We start from the raw sequence: 24,186 nt of genomic DNA, 5'->3' as shown, positions 1-24,186 counted from the left end.
AAAACAGCGTTTGTTGATTAGTTCGCATCACAAAAGTAACGCATGTTGCATGAAGGGGAGTGAAGAGGCAACCGTCACTGTCCTTTGGAGACAGTCACTGATAACATGTCAGCACACTGTGTTTCCTTCAGGTCTTTTTTCTTCAGATATGATTTTAAGTAAAAAGATGAATTATTATAATATGAAATTTGGTTGGTAAAAAATAGGTATAAGTCTCTGAGAAAACTAAAAAAAGGGGGGGCAATCTGTAAGATTTCATTCAGGAATAAACTGAGCAACATTATAAACCATTTTCATCTTTATGAATGAAAATGGCTCACCCATGACATGCAGTTTGGAAGTCATTTGCATTTAAAGTCACAAAATGATAGAAACTGAATTATTTGATCTGATTTTTTTTTCTATCACTTCAAGATGAGGAAATCAAAACTTTTCAAGAGGAAAAAATGAGGTTATCCCATCCCATTCAGCTGTCCTCTACCCCTTCAAAGATAAGAATCTCGCGCTCTGGGACTCTGGCCACATGAGACCCTGGGTCACCTGCCCAGAGGCTCCTTGGGCATTACTTTTTGCGATCTGAGCACACTGACCTCTTCCACCCTATTATGTTCCCAGGCCCTGTCCACCATGGGTTTGTCAAAGGCACTTACTTGGACTCATTAGAGGCAAGTCCACATTTCACCAACCTCAATGCACATCTCGCAAGCCCTTACCTGAAAACGAGAAGCCCACAGTCCCTAATTGACCTAATGCCTCCAACACGTCCCAGGACCCTCCCCACGTGAGTATTCTGTAGGGTAATCACAACACAACTGTCCCAGACTCAATTTTTCCAATTTTCGTATTCCTTCTTTTCATGTACATCAGTGCGCTATTGCATTTTTAAATTCATAAAAATGGGCATAACATCTTTTTCTGCTTCAGTGATAATTTCAGACAGAGCTTTGAAACAGTTGCCTTCTCCCTGGGTGAGGAAAACAGCAACCATCCTTGTGATCACGTTGCTGAACTCTCTTCTGAGCTCAGAATGCCTTTCTCTTTTTTTCATTTCCACCTTTTATAACAATGGCCCCATGGCCGTTGTCATAAAATATAATCTCTCTATATATATTGATTATCTATTTCCTGACCATAACCTCAATATAATCATTGAAGTTATGGTCAGCAAATGGACCCCAGTAAAAGTTCTGTTAAACAAGATCTATTTCTCCACTTCATTTAGAATTTTACTTAAAAGGTTTACTCTGGCAGCATCTGACAGAAATACCTTATCAGGGTGCTTAGCGTATCAACAGTTTTAACTTGTGTCCACCTGCTCTTGTTTCCACTGCCCGGACTTCTGCTCTTTTGGGAATGTGCCTGGTATCTTCCATTGATTCCTCCTTTTGGAGGAAAGCTCCCCAAGTTCGAGTGTCAGGTCCCATCTGCCACTGTTGGCCACCTTTATGGTTTTGAAACTGCTAGTAAATAGAGCATAAAAGCCAGCCAGGCTAAGTTGAGAGGAAAGCCTCTGGGCCCATGCCTCAGCGAGGCCTGTAGTAGCCACTGATCCAAAAAGTTTTCTTTACAAATGTTAACTGTAATACACTGATGACACTTTGCTTGACCACATGTAATACAGTGAGAATGTCTGAGATTGAAAACATGTATCTTGTCGGAACCTCTGAACTCTATCAAGAGATGTGGGCCAGAGTAGGGGGGGACCTAATCTTGGATCGAGGCCTGGACTGCTGTCACAGTAGCACCATGAGCACATGAGCTAAAATGGGAAACTTTGTTAGACACACTTAAGTTCCCCTGGGATAACGGATGGCTTATCATGGCCCCAGGCCAGCCTCCGGGGCCCTCTGAGAATTACAGTCTGTGTGGCAATTGACGACACAGATCCTTTGGGCACTGTGGATTGAAACCATGACTGTCTCAATAAATTGTCCTTTCCTCCCTCACAGCTACACAAGAACAGTGTTTGAAAGGCCATGTTTTAGACGTGGACCATCTGGCTTCGGAAACTGTAGTTGCCAACATGAGGGAAACAGGTCCCTCTCCTCGGGAGCGCCTAATGATAACAAGTAAGCACGTGAAGGAGAAATGAGAAGGTAGAAGGATTTATGAGTTCTCAATAGGATATGTGTTTATGTCTTTTAATTACAGCCTATCACAGAAATGGTTTGAAGTGATTTATATTATCACATAAATCATAGCAAGTTTTTAAAAAATAAATACAAAGTAGGATAAAGGAAACACATGAGTAGGGAAGCCAATGAATTCATGCCTTGGGTTCCTCCACGGTCATTAGAAGAGGGCAGAAGATATGACGCTGTGTGCCCTGGCATACAAAGGACAAATAAATAAATAAAATAAGCAAAGCTTTTTTCCTAAAACTAAGATAGTCAAGAAACTTAAATCTGGGATCCTTATAAAGAAGACTTTTGCAATTTATTGAACCATGCCCTCTAAAATATCTCTACAATAAATGCAAAAATAATTTACCAATATTTCTTTTAAGGCCCATCATTTCATGCCAATGGCATGACACCAAAGCACCATTTGTTAAGAACGAGTCAACTGTAAACTAAAACAATGCAGTCTAGATAATAATCTACTTGTCTGATCTGAGAATGAGATCCAGACTATTCAGGAGAATGAATGAATACACCTATGCTCAGACAAAGCCCAGCTCAAACAAACACCAGGTAAGGCCATCACCTAATTAACCCCTTTTATAGTAAAGTCCTCCAAGCAGACATAAGACAATGCCTCAGGCTTAGTCGAGTATCCTCCAGATAAGAAAGCAGTTCCACGTGTGTTTCACTCTCCTGTACATTTACTTCTAAGCATTCCAGAAGTTAACAAATTAGAACAAGAAAGAATTAAATAGAGGACTAGCAAACTCAATAGTTTCATCTTCTAAGTTCAGTAAAAGGAAGCATCTGTGAATGTTATTGGGCACAGACCTTCATAAAAACACACGGGGAGATAATATTTGTGTCCCACCTTATATACAGTGGAGCAGGCGACTACCACAGAATCATTCTTCACCAACTCCCGTTTAACCAACTCATCAGAAACCAGTGCTCTCGGTGTCCATTGTAAAAACATTTTGGTTGACAACGGTGGGATATTTGATTGCTTCTGGCTACATTATACTATCTCCAGTTGGGTTGTTGACTTTAAAGAATCAATTGTCTTTGTTCCCAAACCTTATTGCACTAGTTAAACTTATAATTGCAATCAACTAAATAAATATTATAGAAATTAATAATATATGAATGCAAAAAGAAAGACATTTCTATGAAAACTAAATTGAATGCTCTAGAAAGTACTACAGAGCTGAGTCACTGAAAACAAGATAAGAAAAGAGAAATGCAGCTATGAAATACCAGGAAAGGAAAAGTTAAAATTCTTAAAGCCTTCTGTGCTCAGACTGAGTCACAAATGTCTTTAATTTCTAACTCCTTTTTAAGGAAACTGGAAGTAGAAAGTGTTGATAATGCCCTATAATTGTGATTTATAAAAAATAAATAAATAAAAATCAATGTGTATCTTCAATCAATGGTTTCTAGGCCATGTCTCCGAACAAAATCTCTTAGATCAAGTTGTTCTCCAAATGTTCCATTTTACAACCTCCCTATCAGAAACCCTCCGCAGAGTTCTCATATCTCGCTTTATTCACCTGCATCCTGTGGAATATACTGCCTGCAGAAAGGGCTGGCTTCATGGGCATGCCATCAATGCAGTGTCACTGGACCCTATGCTTCGTTTGATGCTCTGCTGCCTTGTCTTGAAATACTCAATATCTTTGAACTTGAATTTTGCAAGTGACGTCTGACGGAACATGGAGCATGTATAGCCTGAGTGGAAGATCACAGATGGGCTGCCGGCCAGCAGCAGCCTGCACATGCACAGGATCAAGCCCACAGACACAGCCAACAGCGTCTGCCCAGGTGGTTGACATGGCCCTCAGGTGCATGTCTTGGAGCACCCTGGATGCTGTGGGGCCTTGAAGGGGTGGACAAGCCAAGACCTGGGCCCAGGTTGGTGGCAGAATGGTAACCGCTGCAGCAGCAGCCACAGCTGCAGGAGAGGAGAGGTGCTGTGCTTGAGGGCAGGACCAGGACACATGGTGGGGGCTGGCCGCCCATCCCTCCTGGAGCCCATCCCTGCAAATACAGTCCCGCTAGCTTCCATCTTGAGCGTCGGGCAGGAACTACCAGCACCTGGGCAGCAAAATCTGTCAGTAAAGTATTCCAAAATAAAATGTATGCATGGGAATCACTATAAAGCATATCAGAAAGTTATCAGAATTCCTGAAAGAGTTTAGAATCTCTGGTTTGGGAAACTAGTGCAACATTGCAAAACAAATATCTGCAGATATAGATCTATAAATATTTATCTTAGAAATAGAAATTAAATTTAAAGATCTTCACATGTGATGGGGAAGACAGTAAGAGTATTTTCTTATGAAGCTTCAGATAAACCAGTTTAAGGAAGACTTGTTTTCTTGTAATTGGTGCTAAAGCAATAAAACGCACAAGCATTCTGAATTATACACAAATCATGAACCAATTCTCAGTTTCTTGCACAGCCCCCACAAATTACAGAAAATGTGAGAAGAAACATTAAAATGGCATTTTATAAATTTACACTTAAAATTACATTCAGATTTACACAAAACTGATCTGTATAAGAGTTAAATTTTTTTAGAAAAATTATTCACTGAGAATCATCAATTCTAAATATACTAAAATTTATACTTTGGAATGATTTATCAGAAATTTATCACAATGTTGTCAAAGCTTACAAAATATTCTTAGCTACAGTAACAGTTGCATCAGCAGAAAAATTCTTTGCAAAATTAAAAAGAAAAAAATAGTATTTGCAGTCTGCCATTTGCCAAGAGGAACCAATGTCACTTTCAGTCACATCAATTGAAAATGAAGCTACTAAAAGTAGAAATTTCAGTAATTGAATGTTACTTTCCAGAAAAGTGAGCTAGAAAAATCATATCATTAATCAAGACATCATTAATATTGTTATTCATCACATTATATAAAATTATGACTCCAAAAGTATTTTCTTTACAGTTCTTAAGTTCATGCTCTTACTCATGTATCAGCGTTAACCCTATTTATGTTTATAAGTAATAAAATTTTTTTTTTAATTTATATTTTAGTACCTTTAATGGTATTTTCCCCCTGCTTTTTAAACAGACCCTGTATTGTCATTTTTTATTGGTCCCCACAATTTATACGGCTAGGCCTACCCACAGAAATTTGTATTTTGAATTTCTTAACACTAGTCGAGCTCTTCTGACCACAGCTTCTCTCCAAAATAAATAAAGAAATAAATTAATTAATTAATAAAGTAGCTCATTAATAATGCTTTACCAGTTTATTAGAAAGTAATTTTGGTATTTGGCCTATCTCTCTTCAGCAATGGAGGAATTTTTTTAAAAACAATGGACTTTTCCCAAAAGTTTCTTATTTCTTAAAGACTAAGAAATATGTAGATATTCTGTTTTCAACCATCACTGACAATAACTTCATGAAAAGTGTCCATTGGCTTGGATGAGGAGAATTATGTGTTAATGATAATAAAGACCCTTGGGAGCAAAGCTTTTTAAAAATCTTTATATTGTGAAAGAATTCTTCAGGTTTCTATGTGTAAGAGAAAATTAATCACAGTGCCTTATTGAATCCACAAGAATTTTCCCAACTGTTGGGTCTTTTGTCCGCATCTTAACCTGTAAGAAGTACTGCTTTGTTGGAGCCATAAAGAAAAGTGTTAATCTGATAAAAGCTAAAAATACTAAACCCTGTCAGCTTCCCCAGGGCCTCTGAAAAGTGATGATTGACAGGGAAAACAACCAATTCGAGTGGAAAAAATTGGAAACATAAAGTCAGTGCAGCTCTTACTTAGGCTCTCAGGCCACAGGGGGCAAGAGACAGCAGAGTCTCTCTGGGCAGTTCACTTAGGGCCCGCAGGCTGCCAGCTCACAGCTGAGCAGCCTGCACCTCCCTCTCCAGCAGGTGTCCTCCTGCACGTCCAGTGGTGCAGCTGTCTCAGGGTGGCCACCTGTGCAGGACATCATGCCTGCATGATGCACACTCAGGTGGTTCCCTGACTCATTCATGGTCGCTAGTCAAAAGAATTTCATTCTCCAGCATCATTGTATAAAAAGTCAAAGTTCCAGACTATCTACTTGTGCTAAAGTCATTACAGGAAAATAACTATTGCTTTTATAATAGGAAGAAAAAATCCCTGGCTTACCCACAGGTCATAACTGCTTTTCCCATGGCAGGTCAGATTCATTCCTGATCTAGGTTTTTACTACTAAGGAAGTGAAACCTTTTACAAAAGTCTATGGAGAGGTTTTGATTTACAAACTGTTTTATGAATCAAGCGCAACAGCTATCAAATAAACCCATTCATTTTATGTATTTAGCAAATGTATATTCTGACCAAATCTGCTGTAGAGTCTTTTCACTCCACTGTATGCAAAACAGATTTCCTATTTAATTATCTTCTGTTATTAAACTTTGCTGTTTTAGAGCTTATTACTTAAAATTTACCATGTTCTAGATATTGAAGGGAAGCCTTTTCTCTGTGACTTTAAATCTTAAAGCAATCTTTTAAGGAAAAAGTCCATTATCTATTGTCCTTTGTAAGTTTACATCTCAATGCATTTTTAGAAACAAAGTCCAGTATCTTAGTCCTTGGGTTGTTTCTTGCTCTTCCATTTCAGCCCTTCCAGGACATATTTTTGTGAATGATACAAGTAAAAGGAATTTCCCTGTAGAACAGGTTTCAAGTGTTTAACAGGAAGGAAAAAAAATCTAATATTTACTATCACACAATAATTTAATTTCATAATATTATCAAATGAGAATCATTAGCCCTATTTTAAGATAAGCAAATGGAGGCAGGGAGAAATGATGTAATTTATTTCAAATCACAAAGTCAGTAGAAGAGTCAGAATTAGAAATGCATGTGTGTCTATATTTCTGCATCTACACATAGTTCTGGATAATAATAATGACATTATGTAATAATGCAGCATGATTGACAGGGCACACAGCTAATCTTTGGAAAATTATAATAATAGATTACTATAAATAGGAGCTCGTTTTATGTACATTATATGAAGGAGTTAATTAACAAGTAGGAGTGGAAATGTGGATTCTACATCCCTCCTCAGGGCTTTTACTTCCAATATGCTATATTTTATCCTGGAAAAAATGTGAATTATTTGATACAAGGATATCAGATGACTTGACAAACACACACAAATACTTGAAAGAAACAATGGCTGGTTGAAACTTTCTGTGTTTCTCCAACTTTAATATCACCTGCGGAGCTTTCCAATAACTCACATTTTCTCCTCCCATTCCTGAGGTAAGCCTGCATTTTAAAATAGATGATTCTAATGGAGGTGGCCCATGAAACACTTTGAGAAAGGCCAATCTAGAAATTGCATCAGAGAGGTGGGATAGACCAGAAATGATGATGAAAACACGGCAGCAAAGGAGCTCCCCATTTTCAGACACCCAAACACAAACCTCGTCTCAAATCCCATTTTAGACAGTGAGAAATAAAGATTGCATTGTTGTAATCTTCCTTTGAATAACCATTAATCTGTGAATAACAAATAGTCTTGGTTTAAGTTTTGAATTTCTATTCTTAACTGGAACAAGATAACCCTCAGATAAGTAATACCATAAATGTCAGATTATTTACACTCATGACTTTCTCCCTATTAAGACTCTTTCTCACTCTAAGACAGGAGGAAACAATCCCAGTTATGTCTGCCACTTGTCTTTTACCAACCACAACTATGTCATTTACTGAGTATTATTATGTGGTAGGTCCTAGTTGAGATATTTGACGTGCGTTTTATTTCATTTTCTCAATCACCCATCAAGTGTGTGACAATTAGTATCCCCAATTCGTGGATCAAGATACTGAAATTCAGGGGGTAACTAAATCACCCAAGATTGCGATCACATTTAATGGATACCACGTTGATGCTTTGAACCACACAACCTCAGAAGGGATCCCCCCCATTTTATCCACCACATTGCCCTAGACTACCGGGGTGTCTCCTTTGGACACCACGCAGGGTGGCTGTCTCAGCGACTTCCCGCGGCCTGTCTGCTATCTCCTCGGAACCCCCACGCCTGCCACCTGCTCTCTGTGACCAAGCTCCAGACCGAGGCATGCGGACACACTTTAAAATACATCAAACCATGTTATTTCTCCCTGCCAAGTCCCTGGTGGCTTTCTGTCACTGTCAAAATATCTCCAAATCCAAATCTTTACAACGCCTTCAGGACCCGCTGTGGACTGGCCCTGCGACCACGCTGGCACAGTTTGCTGCTCTGTCGCTGCTGCACTGGGCTCCCACCCGGTGCCTATGACACAGGCCCAGGCCCCTTCCCCAGGGTGTGCCCCGGCTGATCCCTCCTTGGAAGCGTCTCCCTCAGACACTTGCGTGACTCAGTCCTTCCCTTCATTCAGGTCTCTGTGCCATGTCACTTCAGAGAGGCGTTTCCTGAGCATCTCATCAGAGGAAGGCAGTAGATGGCAGGGTGAGAAAGTCCTCTGCGAGCCCACACCGAGGGGACATCACTCCCGCACCTGGATGCAGAGCCTGTCCCCGTCCCCGTAAGCTACAGAGTGTGCCAGCTGCACGGGCCCCCAGAGCCCTGCCTGGGGGAAGATCGGGGGCCCGGGAAACATTCCCGTAGCCCCTAACCTCTGTTCTGCCACCGCCCCACTGGCCTGTGCCTGCACACGGTCACCAGCATAACCCTCCGGACACCCTTCCAGTGTTTTCTCCACGCCCTCGTTAATGTGGAGCAGGGGGAACTCGCTTCAGACCTGTGGGTTCATGGCCATCCACCCCTGGACAGGCTTGCAGCCACTGACCACAATTTTGCCCGAAAGGGTCTTTTGCGTGGGCACTGGAGCCAACCTGAGGTAAATTCCAGGTCCTGCTCTCTGGGCATGATCCTTCCCTCGTGGCTCATCCCCTGCCCGCTGGGCCAAGAGCAGTAGGGAGCTGGCAGTACACAGCATAACCTCATGGGCCACATAGCCCTCGCTCCACCTCCAGCCTGGGATTCCATCTCATAACCAACACCCAGTTCGTTCAGATCCACGAAAGACCAACTTTTATTTTGGCAGTGATACTTTTCTCCCATTACCTGGGGGGGAAGTATGCAGTTGGTGCTTTCTTTCAATTCCCATTTTGTTTCTGTAAGCTTTCCCCCCGGTATCATGGAAGGAACCTCTTAACCATAATTGTGGGTGTCTGTATCCAAAGTATAAATAATTGGCCAGAGGTGCAGAGTATCTTTTCCTGGGTTCATTTAAGGGAAGGGTTCCTTGCCAGAAGTGAATTTCTCATATAAAAAGCTAGAGAGTGACTTAAGAGACTTAATGTTACTAAAATCATGGTTTAGTATTACCATATAGCCACAAATTAAACAGCAGAAGCTATTTTGACTGTGAAGCGAGAGTCTCCATTTAGCCTGCCATCTAGCACAGCATACTCTCAGATTTGAAGCTGATTAATTGTGTGTCTTCACGAGCCCCTCTCTGGTGCCGCACTGAATTTGAATTCTTAGTTAGTGCCCTCAGCATCTCTTGGGCTGGTCTGGGCCAGTAAATATCTGCCTGAAGTACATATCATCGTGGTCAGTAGTTCAGTGAAATTTGCACACTTTTGGTAACGCTGGCATACATGATGCACCTGCAGTTCCTTTCTGTTTTGTAGTTTGTGACTCTAAAATTCCCACTGTTATGTGTGTTAATTTATGAAGATAAATTCTTTTGAAAACCTTAAAAAAAAAAACTAAAAACTGCCTTCTTGGTTGTCAAGTGTGGACTTTTGTAAAGTGTTTGTGTCTGTTCAGGATTTAAGAAAAGCCCTCAGCTTTTCCTTCTGAGCCAAGGCTAAAAACACTCATCAAAAGTCAATTTGCCTTCAGGGTGTGAGAAGTTTTGAACCGTAGTGCCAGTAGTTTCCTGCCTGCAATCGTGCTTCTGCTTGGCCTTAGGCATGTGCCAGGTCCTCAGGTCTCTAAGGAGGTAGACCAGGAGGCTCGCATGTCCTGCCGGCTGCATAAGGAGCCACAACAAATTTACTCTGATTCTCAGAACTCCTGTCACCATCATCATCATCATTTTCATGTTAATCCTGTATCATAAACACTTCTCAGTGGAAAATGTACCCTTTCCTCAGAACTTACTTTCCTTTTTACAAGGCCTGGGTAGAGTTTTGGTCAATACCAAAAATGAAATCTCTGCTCTCTACAGGCCTTGATATTATAGGAGTCTTTGACAAATTCACCACATTCTTAGTGACTGTTCTCTTTCCGAGCATTATTCAGAAATGCTAGTTACCTCTGAAGTCCACCTGTCTGGTGGAAACTTGCAAATACCTTTGTTTCCGTGGTGATGATCGTGGACTTCTCCACATCACACAGGGAGATTAAATAAGGCTCCAGAGAATCTGCGTTACCTCTAGCTTTTGTTCAACCCAGAAGATCTTCTCTGAGGAGCCCATTAATAGACCCGGAGTGTTAAAGTCCAGAGCTTAGCAGCTGATAACGATTGGCGGTCTATTCACCAGCTCTCCTAGCGATTGCCCTGTAATCTGAATTCTGTCCTGCATGGAATAGCATTTGTCCTGCAGTCTCATCTCTATCACTTCCCTGCAACTTCCAGAAGTGGCTGCTCGCCTTCAGCATCTCTTTGGACCAATTTAAAGGCTGACATCATGATTCTTCCCTTTTTCTCTCTAAGTAACAATTTTCAAAGCCATTTATTTCATTTTGCATCTGACATGAAAGGAAAAACAAGTGCTATTTAAAATACCTGTTGGACAGGTAATAAAATGTGTGACTCATTAAATCCATCCACAGTTTCCCCAGGCCTCCCCAAGTCTGAACAGTTACATACAGTAAAACAACTTGACTCCCTGATTACATTATACAGAAAGATTGCATTAAATGCATCTTATATTTCTTTGGCCGGCCACCTGGTAACTTCTAAAATAGTGGCACCTTTGATCATGTGAAAGGAGCTTGCATCTTACGTCTTACCCACCCAGCAGTCTCAATAATTACAAAGCCCTAGTCACAGGGCAAGCAGAAGCTGCAGATGCCTTGCCCTGGCCGCTGTGGCTGTGGAAGTCGAGCTCTGCTTTCCAGGCCTCGTATGTCATTCTTCTGGTGATTTTCATACCACGTAGTAGGTCATCACCACAGAGCTCCAGCCACAGCAACTATTCTTCCTTGTGTCTGTCACTGTGTTACTGCAGACAGTGAGGAATAAACATGCTACAGCTGCAAAAACTCTACCTACGTAAAGTTTAGAAAGGCCAGCCTTTGACAACAGTTCTTATTAGCTCTTTCTTGCTTTTAGAGTGGATCTCTCAAGGAACCGCGTTATTTCTCTTAGTCTGGAATCATTTTCCCTGGCTCTCGAAGAAGATTGAGTTCACCCTGTCCTAGCTTGAATGTAAGCTCGTGCAGATGCCCGGGAAATCTATCCTCACTCTCACTTGGAACTGGTCTCTTCTAGCTTCTTCTTTTTCTTTTCATTGTAGAAATCCGTAATTGCTGAATGAGCAAGGGCCCGTAAAGTCCCTCAGCCGGCAGGCGCAAACGAAAGGAGCATTGGGTTGGTCATCTACTTTGAGAAAGCTAAAATTCTCATTTTCATGTTAGAAACAAAGAGAAACTCATACAAAGACGACTCTAAACGATATAAGATGTGTGATAAGAGAAAGACTAAAGGCACCTGAAGAATTCTAGAAAGATTTTAGAAAAAAGAAATAGATTTAAGTAGAGTTTTATCATATTTTGACGGTGGAGAGGAGATGAGGAATCTACAGGAACAACAATTCAGAACTACTGAGAAGAAAAATAAAGTTTGAAAACTAGTTCTGTAACTTACTTAGCATTTAACTTTGGAAACGTTACCTATCTTATCCTAGTTTCTCTAGGATAAAATAAAAACAATAATGCTTACATTGTGGGTAGTTGTGAGTAGTTAATAAGAGGACTTATGTACAATTTAACATACTGTCTGGTCTTAGCAGCTAATCAATCAATAGTAACTACCACAGTTAGCACTGCCATTGTTTTTATTAATACTTACAGCATTACTAAGATAATGAATACAGCCTGATGGATTAAATGGTTTAAATGGACCACAGAGAGAAATAAAACCAGTGAAGTAACCTGAGTATAAAAGCACTTGAGCGTGATTGTGAATTCAGAAAATTGATTCTGTAAGCAAAGACTTATATGTTCCTCAGAAAGACATAAATAGTGTTTTTACCTCTTTTTTTAAAAAAAGAAGTAAACTTCATATTAACGTAAATATAAAATATAAAGACTTTCACATTCCTAAACTTCATTTCCTATTTCATTTGCAGAAGAACTAAGGAAACTTCAAATCTAGCCTCTTGGTGCATTTTGTCTTGTATAGAATTTTTCTCCTCATCTTAATAATGAAAGATATATCTTTAAAATCACTCCTTGTACTGGGCCAGGTATCTTGTTGTTCTTACCAAACAATAAAGGTGATAGGAACAAGGCCTAAGACCTGCTGAAGATTTCTTCTGCAAAGCTGTAATAACTGTTCATTCTCGACAATAATCCATTCTTAACTACACTTAAAGTCAATCGTCCCTTATTAAAAACATAATTAGTACAAATCAAAAATATGTTGACAAATTCATATTTAATCACGTTTCCCATTTTTCATAATGTTTTATTTAACACTTTCCTAACTGTATTTTATTTTATATTTTAATTGTATTGGATCTGAGAATTCTACATTTTTATTTCATTTTCGTGATTTTGTTCTTTATAACTGCCAAGAACCAAATGTAGCGTATTCATTCAGATTCTTACACATTGGCCAAAGGCTTTGTGTAAGATATTTATACATTAGAAAACGTTTTTAAAAACACATTTGTTTTTAGTAAAAATCTATATATCTGAGTGCCCAGAGAAGCAGAATTTTAAAAATTATTTAGAAAAAACAAAGAAAAAAAAAAAAAACCTGCTGGTCTCTTCTAATTCTGCTGGCAAAGCAATGGAAATACATAATTTTATTCTTGAAATAAACACATGACTAGATCCTCTTGGTTAAGAAAATACTTTTCTTGGATGAGGGTGTAAGAAGGTGTTTGGAGACTTAGAAAAAAGTCACAATTTCAAGGGAAAAACCCATAATTTCAAGCATTGCAGGAAAGATGTAGGCCTATTTACAGAGAGGCCCGATGAACCCACTAGGAGACCCTGACTTCTTTTTTGAGGTTCGATATTGTCTGAATATCTCTGATGATGTAATCTGGAAGAAAGAATACCAGAGATCCCTGTGGAAAAAGTAGCCATGGGGACAGAGTTGGAGAACAGTGGACTCTTAATAAGGTCTGGACAGAGGGGCCAGGCTCGTCCTGAAGAAGGGCTGTAATCGCTCACCGTGTGACTGAGGCTGAGACCCCTCCCCGATGCAGACACCTGAAAATCTTGGTCATGGCTTAGGAAGATCATTGCAAATGCAAAAAAGGTCTGAAATATGAGGGTCCCGGGACAATGGAGGCACAGAATGAACCTACTGGACATAACCCAACCCATCCCACTTCCTCCTTGTCAAGCCTGGCTCACAGAGAAGCCACTGTCTGACCTGGGATGGACGGTGTGCTCAGTCACCAGAGGTCTCCCCACAGTGGACAATGCAGGAACCAGAGTGGCCAGGTCATTTCTATGTGAACAGTAGCAGAAATTCCAGTCAAAGAAAATTGAATGTCTTCATGATGCCTTAAGCAAGCCTTCCCGTTTGCTCTAGGCACTAAGCACCCAGTTCTGACAGCGTGGATTAACCAAGCACCCTGGAGAGAGAAAGGAAGAATGGAGAGGTGGAGGAAGGAGGGAGAGCTCTAAAGGAAAGAGAGTCAACCTCTTGTGACATAGACTCCAGGAATCACTTAATTTGAATATTAGCTGAAGCTAAATATCTCAATTGTCATAGTCTGTTTGTGTTGCTAAAACAAAATACTCTGGACTTGGTAACTTATAAAGAATCTAAATTTATGTCCTCACAGTTCTGGAGGCTGGTAAGTCTAAGATCTGTCTGGTGAGGGCTGCCCTCTGCTTCCAGGAGGGCTCCTGTTGCTGCATCTCACTTGGCGAAGGGATGAAAGCTCTGTCCTCACATGGCAGAAGGCAGAAGACAAACAGGGGGAAAGCTCACTCCCTCAAGGCCTTTCATCAGGGCCCTAATCCCATCCACAAGGGCTCCACCCCATGACCTAATCACCTCCTAAAGGCTCCTCCTCTGAACACTATCACATTGTCGATTACATTTTAACATATAAATGTTGTGGGACCTATTTGGCCATACCATCCACAAACACTCAGAATGAGGTATGTCTTCTCTAAAATTAAGTATAGTATTTATAAACCTGTTGTATAAACCATCTGTTTGTTCTTGGCACAATGCCAGTAATTTTAGCAATGACCCCCTTACAAAAGATTATTTTGATATTACCAGGAACTTCTCACCACTCAGTGGAACACTAAACCCATCCCTCTGGCTGATTACTGACCCCTGAATCTATACCATTAGGTCTATATTTCTTTAGGAATCATCATCTCTACTTCAATTAGCACTTTGCAATTTACAGACTTTCAAATTATTTATAACCTCATTTAGCATCCACAAGTGGAAAGCCTAGACTCACCTCTAGTGTGTGTGATATGCCATAGATATTATTGTACAGTCTAACAAATGGAAAATAGCAATACTTGTACACTGTCACCTAGTGCACCTTAGACTATCAGCTAAGAGTAGGTTTTCTCAAAGGGAGAAAAGAAAGAGTAGGCAGGTGTGCGTGGGCACCAGGAGCCGACAAACAGGAGGAGATTGCATACAGGAGCAACACCAAACAGCACCTGTGTGGTCTTCCCAACTGAACCTGAATGACTAAAAAGCAGTAGCCTCTCCATTCAGTGTGGAATCGTTTTTCCCTTTTCTACAGCTAGACAGCCAAGTTCTTAAATTAAATAAATAAATAAGTGGAGGTGGACCAGTTAGTGAACCTCAGGCTTCCATTTAGGACTAAGAGGCTTTCTCTATTTCAACTAATAACTCCATTCTTATCTGTCGGTGTTAAGAAAAGAAAAAGACGATCCATTCAAAGGCAGCTGCCATCCAATTAACACCTAACCCGAAATAATAAATCATATCACAGATTTTACTGACAACCTGTAGGACATTACCTGCCCAATGTCACTTGGGTTTAAAGAGGTTCGAGTACAGCAATTCAGAGGCCACTAGGATCCCTGTGCATGACACATCCCAGTTAATGCAAGGAACTGTCAAGCACGATGTGGAGAGGGCACACTTTGCTGGAAATACAATGACTGTTGATTAAGTGTGATCCCGCATCTCAGGATACACAATCTATTTTTAACATGCATACTTAAAATCCGACGGAACTGGATTTTCTTTCTCAAGAGTTCATTACTGCAACCTTTTTTTTTCCTCAGAGAAAAATCAAATGTTCTACAACACGTTTGGTGTAGAACACTGTTCCAACACCACAGAAAATTCCGTTAAATGTCAGAAGAATTTAAAGCCTTGTTGAAAATCACAGGCTCAGGATGTTACGAGTATTTAGATCTTTGGAAACTTTAATAACCAATGAGTGTGAAAATCTTTTAGAGGTTCCTATTTGGCTGTAGAATATGATATGATCACCAGTTTATTAAAAGAAACCAGTAATTATGCATGTGAAACAAGGGAAAGATTTGGAACGCTTTTACTTTGGTGCCATATAAGCATTGATTCTCTTACATTTTAAGAATATAAGCATGTACTTTCATTCATTCATTCACTATACTAAACAGGAATGTCTTCAGGGTTGTTAAAATAATTTGTTATCTTGCTTTATCCTATGAGCACTGAAAGAAAAACAAGGTACTGAAAGAAAAACAAAGGCAGAATTTTAATCTAGAGGTGGATGACTTCAGGAGGCATTGAAAGGAGTTCAACACAGGTTAATTGCATATATGAACACACACATACACACAAGTGCATGCACACACAGAGATACATGCACACACACATGCACACATATACACACACCACACAGAATTACATAACAATAAAGAACAAAAATCTCAAAAGACACTGGTTAAAGTAGATTATTTCAGAAAACATTCCTATCCCTAATAATTATTCATGTTACCTTCCAAGGATATTCTAAACCTCACTAACTACCATGTTTTCTAGTCCTGAAATAGCTATGGTCCTAGCTGTATGAAGCCTGATGGTGCAGACAGCAAAATACTCAGAAAAGAGCTGTTTTGGACACTAGATAATTAATCTCAAAAGTAATAAGGCTAAGAAGCTAGGAAAGAACATAATCTGAGGGAAACACTTTTGAACTTCATTTAAAAGATGTTATCGAACTTGCAAGGATGATAATATAACCCCAAAGCCGATGTCCACACTGATTTATTTAATTTAAAATATACATATATTTTACATATTTATATGTAAATATAATATATATATAATATAATATATATAATGTAAATATAGTATAATATATATATGTACTGAGTGTTTTCTATTGTCAGGCACTTGGGTACTTGGCATTAAGGATAGAGAAATAACATGAATATTCTCACTCTCACATAATACAATGAAATTAATTAGAATACTAAACACAACAAAGAATAATCCTGATTTAAACCTTAGTCAACAATCGTAAATACTCTGTACATCAGACTTTCATTCTATGTTATATTTGCAAATTCAACAGTAGAATTAATCTGGGAAAGCTGTATAAAGGTGGTAAATTTAAAATCAAATTTCGAAGAAGGAACAGGACAAGATTTGGCAGACAAAACTGGGGTAGGCAAATCAGGAAAACTCTGTGACATAAAATATTCGGGAAGCAAGAGAACACCTAAAAATTACTGCTTGATACATAATCAAAGGTTTAAGAGGAGATAGTAAGAGGAAGAAAAGGTCAGTGCTTAATGTATCCCAAATTTCTGTCCTTACTCCTGGAATATTGATATATTTAACAATAAGGTATAGAAAAAAGGCATGAGTTTTACAGTTAATTTGGTAAATATGACCTTAAAAAGGTAAGTTTACCTCTGTCTCCTTTGAAAAGTAGACAAAACAATTCTAATTTATGAAATAATTTTGAGAATTAAAATGAGATAATAAAACTGCAAAGGGCTTACCATAATGCTTGATACCTACAATGCACTAAACAAATGTTAGTTCATTTAGCTCTTAAATATGACTTCCCTTAACGGTTTAGCACAGAAAATTTTCAGTCTGATATTATTAACATATCATAAAGCACTAGAACATAATGATATTTGATGATATGACTTTTATGTTTAAGATTCATGCTACCCTAGGAAAAGAAAATTCTCCAAGTTATGATTTTATAAATCTGCTATGTGATTGTCCCCACAGGAATGAAATAAAGCAAATCTTATATGGTTTAATCACCATCGAATGTGTGTTTCTTTTGGACCAAGAGAACAGCTGGGTGACTGCAGTATTTAAGCATGCACAGCGCATTGCTGGTGTGCACGGACTTCCACAGTGAGCTGTCAGTTAATAAACTAAGCTCCTCACACATGCTGTTTCGATTTTTCGTGTTGTTTTAATTCTGCTTCTTTTCGGTACTATGTCCTCTTCTTCCTGTTGCCCCTTAGGGTCCTGCCTGGTGTGTTGTATATAATAGCCACTTGATAAAGACTTATAATGAATGTTTCCTGAATTAAGCATAAGGGGAGGTGGGCTGGGAGCTTTCTGTAAATTGTCTCTATTATCTCCTGACATGCCCTGGCCATGCGAATCTCAAAGTGTGACCTGTATGGATCTCTCACTCCTCTTTGGAGCCAGGCAGGACTCCTCCTTTTTGCAGCTGTTTCTCTCACAGCTCCACCCCTTGCCACTATTGTATCCCACCAGGAGAGGGAAGGACAGGAGTGAAGTTTCTAAGCCAAGGTCACCCCCAGCACTAGGCTGGGGTGAAGGTCTAAAGGAGCACAGAGCATTCTGCCCTGCCTCCCCTCCTCCCCAGGACAGAGCCATGTTTCTTTGCGGCTGTGCAGGACATTAATGAGACATTTGCTGTTGAAGTTCATGCTCTTGAGCACAGGTGTGTGACCTCTCCAAAAATGGGGGTGTCTTGCCATGAGGAAAGAAAACCTCTCATCTCAGTAAATGACACATCACCATCATAGTAACAAGTTAGAAACAGGAATGTGGGAAGCAGGCCTTCAAAATAGGAGAGGATAATTTATAGACAGGAATGACAAGATAATGAAATAATTCAGATCTACTTTGGTTTTCCCAACACTCATAAATATGGTATGCAGCTTTTTTTATGCAATCAGAAAACCCTAGAACATAGACCTAAAACTAAAATACAAGCCTACTTAATTAAGACATATCCAATCCAACAAATATTTATTAAAACAGTATTAAGCATCTATTACATGTTTCTATCCAATTTGTTTATTACTATACAGTCCCTGATTTAATATTTCTTTTGCCTTATAATGTAAGTCTTCACACTACTAAACTCTGCTTCATTTGTCCACTTGCAATGAAAAGGTTGCTATGAATTTAGTGTTTTCCCACAATGAAGTTACATGTAGCTACTTCACAGAGATTTGTTTCCTCAAATATTCAAGCAACCACATACTTGCTAAAAGGTAGTATCTATTGTAAGTAGAGGTCCTTCTCCCAGAACTCTATTTCCCCAAATCCTGCACATTATTTTCCAGCCTGTTTTTGCTCACAGACTCACTCAGTAAAAAATTTAGTGAGGTTCATTTCTTTCGTCCACTCATCCATCCATCCATCCATCCATCCATCCATTCTGCCAATATTGATTAAGTGTGCATTTATAGGGAATACTCTTAGCTAGGGGCTGGGATAGGGGGGAATGATCAAGGCAAGGTTGGACCCTTATGAAGTCGACAGTCTGTGTGTCTGGAAGTGTGGACCATTTTGTAAACAGGGAGATTTCGTGGGGTTCTATGCAGCTCTGGCCACCTGACAGGGGGACAGTGGAGTGAAGTTGTGGAGAATGTACACTGAGGAGTCAGGTCGTGTGTTCAAATTAGGAGTCCCACCACAGTCTTGAGAACTTGGGGAATATTTTCATCCTTTGGATTTTTAGTTAGCTCATGGATAATAACAGGGATCATAGGGTCGGTAATGAAATAATACAAATGAAGCACATGGTACCAAGCATGTATGTGCTCAGTAAATGTTAGCTACTGTTGTAGATTGGTTGAATCGTGTCCCTCAAGGCTTATGTATCGGAAGCTTAATCCCCACTGTAATTGTTGAGGATGCAAAATCCTATTATGGATTGAAAGGTGGGGCCTTGAAGAGGTGACTAGATGGTAGGTCTGTGCAGTAGTGAATGGATTAATAATGGTGGTCAGGGGCGTGGTTCTGAGGGTTTTAAAAGAAGAGTGCATGAGGAGGTTGGTCTCTTGCTTTCTGGGCTCCATCATTTTTTGCCATGTGAGATCCCTGGGTCACTGACACCACCACCAATACCCTCACCAGATGTGTTCCCTGGACTTTGGACTTCCAGCCTCTGAAACTGTGAGCAATAAATTTTGTTTTCTTAAAAAATTAACAGAAGCACCAGAAATGGACTAATTTAGCTACCATCATTTTGTCTAGACTTTTTCAGCTGAGGATTTGATTTTTTAGACCCAGTACTGGGATGACAGACAGGCAGCCTCCAGTCAGCTGCCACTGGTCATAGCAAGCATGCATGCATTTCTTCTGCACTACAGCACTGATTAGATTTTAATTCCCCCCAGGACCAGACAAACGCTGAGCACCTGAGCTTTCCCATTTCACCAGGTTAGCCCCACCAGCTTCCTGATGTTAGCTCTTCAAACAAGTTTTAGTCCCTACTGGGGCTCACCCCTGTCTGCAAAGACCAAAGGAATTCAGGAATTATTCCCTATGGAGAAGAGAACCTTGCTCATTAAACAAGTTATGAATTTACTCCGGCTACAATTGTCATAAACTTACCTTACTAGTTCTAAGAAATCAGTTGCAATTTTCTAAAAAAGTCTCCAAAGAATTAGAAGACAGCCTTCCTGGTATCAAAGTTTTGTCCAGTGTAAACTCTCTGGGGGTGAGGGGAGCTGAGGCCTGCTGGCTCACATCCGGTGGCGTTCCACCCCACCCATGCTCAGACACCGGGATTTTTATTCTAAAATTAGAATGTCCTTGGCATTTCTGGCCATTTTACATCCTGCACTATTTCTCTCTCCTGTGAATTGTAGATGTGTTTATCTTAATTTACAGAGACAACTTAAAAATCAGCCTGATGATTAGTGGTGTGAGGAAATATTTCAACGGTATTTCTACGGTTCATTAGGAGCCAAATATTCCAGTCTCTTAAACTAGATTCCAAATGCCCTGAGAAGGAATTGGTCTTTTTCAACTTTCTACCCCACAGAAATGTGCATATCACCTGCAAATGAATATACAATAATGAATGAATGAACACAAGAATGCATAGCACATCTGTGTGCAGCTGCTAGAAACCTGCAGTTCGGACTGAGAGAGGGATCTTGGCCATTGGTGCACGGTTTTCACTGTTCTGCAGACCAAAATGACCTTATGCTGATCCTGAGCACACTCTGAACAGCTGCCTGCAGGCGATCTGAATATGGGGCTTGGGGACCCGGTGAGGAAGCAAGATGTGGCCCTGGGAGCCAGTCATTGCTAATAGTAGATTGCTGGCTGCACCTGGGAAGAGAGGAGAATGAATGGGCCTTCAATCCTAGAAAGACACACCCTTCCCTTCTGCTGCCACATCTCTTCCCCTTCAGCCACACCCCTTCCCGTCTGCAGCCACGCCCCTCCCTCTTCAGCCACGCCCCTTCCCACCTGCAGCCACGCCCTCCCTCTTCAGCCACGCCCCTTCCCTTCAGCCAAGCCCCTTCCCTTCAGCCAAGCCCCTTCCCTTCAGCCAAGCCCCTTCCCTTCTGCAGCCACATCTCTTCCTCTTCAGCCACGCCCCTTCCCATCTGCAGCCACGCCCTCCCTCTTCAGCCACGCCCCTTCCCTTCAGCCAAGCCCCTTCCCTTCTGCAGCCACATCTCTATCCTTCAGCCACGCCCCTTCCCTTCAGCCACGCCCCTTCCCTTCTGCAGCTACGCCCCTCCTCTTTCCACTGTGCTTCTGGGTTGGGATGAATTTGCTTGCCCAGGAGCCACCATAAATAAGTTATTCTCCAAAATTTCGTTCTCTTCCTTCTTTTCCTCATCTTTTCTTTCTGAAATCCCTCCTTCTCCCACATATTTAACTTCCCTTATAATGTCATGATTAACAACACAAGTTCCAGTGCCAGACGGCTCCACCACTTTTTAGCTATGTAACTACAGGCAGGTCATTTAAAATCTCTGCCTCAGTTTCCCCATCTTGAAAATACGGATAATAATAGTACCCCTTTATATAGGGTTATTGTGAGGATGAAATGAATTGGTATATGCATAGTGCAAAAATAGTGCCTGCCTAAATATTAGCCATTTTTTAAATTACTATAGCTGTATATAAATATCAATATGATTCTCAAATCCTTACATACACTCACAAATCCCACATTCACCTGAAAGACCAAAATGTAAATCAGGACTCTTTATATTTGCATATTTGACATGGGTTGAAAGTTTGTCCCCTCCAAAACTCATGTGGAAGATTAATCCATTAGAGGATTAATGGGTTATCAGGGGTGTGGGGCAGTGGCTTCGTAAGGAGAGAACATGAAACCATCTTGCCATGCTCTTGCTACGTGATTGGCAATGTTGCCACAGGACTCTGGAGAGTCCGCCCCAAGAAGCCCTCATTAGATGTGCCCCCTGGACCATGGGCTTCCTGTCCTCCAAAACTGTAAGAAATAAATTTCATTTTTTAAATAACTTGCTCAGTTTTGGGTATTCTGTTACAGCAACAGAAAACGGACTAATACGATATCTCAAACCTGCTCTTCTGCATATATCCTCCAAATCAATATGCTACCCTCATTCCCCTATTTGCCTCAGCCAGGAACCCTGAGGACACGCTTCACTCCTGACTCTCCTCCACCTCTGCTCACAGTCCAGGGTAACTATGAACTTCCCTCTGGCTCCACCCATCTTCCCCAAATCCCTCGTCCTCATGACCTTCATGGGGTGATCACTGCCCTTCTACAAGATGTGACCTCCTCCAGCCCCTCACTGCCTCCAGAAGCAAATCTGACCTCTGGATTACAAATGAGTCATATTCATCAGAAAGTGGTAAACATACAATTTAGGAGAGTGAGGCCTTGAATTGAGTGTCCCCTCAAAACTTGACCCCCAGTGTGACAGTGTTAAGAGGGTGGGAAATCCTATCCCCCAAAGGTGGGACCTTGAAGAGTTGATTAGATTGTAGGACCATGCCATAGTGAATGGATTGAAAATGGTGGTCAGGGGCATGGTTTGGAGAGCTTTAAAAAGACAGTGAATGAGGAGGTTAGTCCCTCTCTCTGCTTCCACCATCTTGCAGTGTGAGACCCCTGGGTCACTGTTGCCACCACCAAGACCCTCACCAGATGTCTTCCCTGGACTTTGGCCTTCCCAGCCTCTGAACTGTAAGCAATAAGTTTTGTTTTCCACATTACCCAGTTGTATGTATTTCATGATAAGCAACAGAAACAGACTAATACTAGTGATTATATACCTTGGTGGGCAGATGGGGGAAGATGCAATGGGTGAACCTTCAAGCTCTTAATACTTGTTAGGCTGAGTTGTATGCACACTAGTTTTCATTAAATTATATACATACACATTATAAATACTCTTTTGTCTGTAAGCTTTAATTTTAAAATAAACAGAAGTTAAAAATTAAAAAAAAATAAAATAAAACTGGCCACAATGCATGTAGAAATAGCCTGAACGTGATTCCTAAGGCTTTTCACAATCAAGTTCCAACAATTCCCCTGTCTCTGCCTCTCAGCCCTCACTCCACCCTCTATCACATGTTAGAAACAGCCTGACATGGTTCCCAAGACTTCACAATCATATTCAAACAACTCCCCTGTCCCTACCTCTAGCCCTTACCCCACCCTCTAACACATGTCAGAGGAAACCCATCATTTTGCTTTCTCCAAACACATGTGGAAGGAATGTTATGCATTTCTGTAATAAAGTGAGGGTGGAAGGGAGAGAGGCCCAACACTAAGGCCCTGTAGAAATCAGCAGTGAATAAGAAGAATAACCATGACAATAAGCTACTTACTCCTGACTCCCCAAAAAACCAATAGGGAGCAACGTGGTCTTTTCACAGAACAGCACAGCAGAGGCAGAAGCCAGAAACCAGGCCCCCGTGGGAATCTGCTGTAACAATCTCTCAACTGCACTCCTTCTGAGACAGCTCCCAGCTTCTGCCCTCACTGCATGTGCACATATGTGTGTGTGTGTTGTGTGTGTGAGTGTGTGTGTGTACAAGGGGTCTTCAAAACGCTTTTGGAAAAATTCACACTTTTTAAAATTTTTCCATGACCTTTTGAAGTACCCTCGTACAGGTGTCGTGGGCGTGTGCGTGCACCTGCATGTGTATGTCCTCTGCTTCCTCGCTGAGCAGCAAGGCAAATTCTTCTCTTTGTTGTCTGGTTCCTGCCTCTTTAGCACACCCCAGGAGTCTCAGATCCCAAGTTCCTTATCACAATTACTCTTGCTGACACCATGGTGTCCTTACAAGGAATTCTAGAAACCCTGATAACAGTGTTCATCATGTTAGAACATGATGCTTCTTCTAACACTTTTGAGACACTCTAGTTAAAACTTCAGCCTCCTAGGATATCACACAATGTTGCAATATTGTAGCACTTATTGTAACAGGACTGGTCCCCTGCTCATAAAGTAACCACACTGATACTGAGATCTCCTCGGGCTCTGACTTGGTCTTGGCTCTGCCTGGCATCTCTCTTTCCCTCCTTATTACCTGGTTAACCCCCATTGATTCCACCATCTTTCTTCATTTCACTGTGAGCCTTCCCCAGGCACCACTACAGAAAACTTTACTTCTCTCTGAACAATCACACACCACATACTGTTGCCC

This window comes from Cynocephalus volans, chromosome 5, assembly GCF_027409185.1.
Source record: "Cynocephalus volans isolate mCynVol1 chromosome 5, mCynVol1.pri, whole genome shotgun sequence".
Lineage (NCBI taxonomy): Eukaryota > Metazoa > Chordata > Mammalia > Dermoptera > Cynocephalidae > Cynocephalus > Cynocephalus volans.
Note: the sequence above shows the minus strand (reverse complement) of the source record.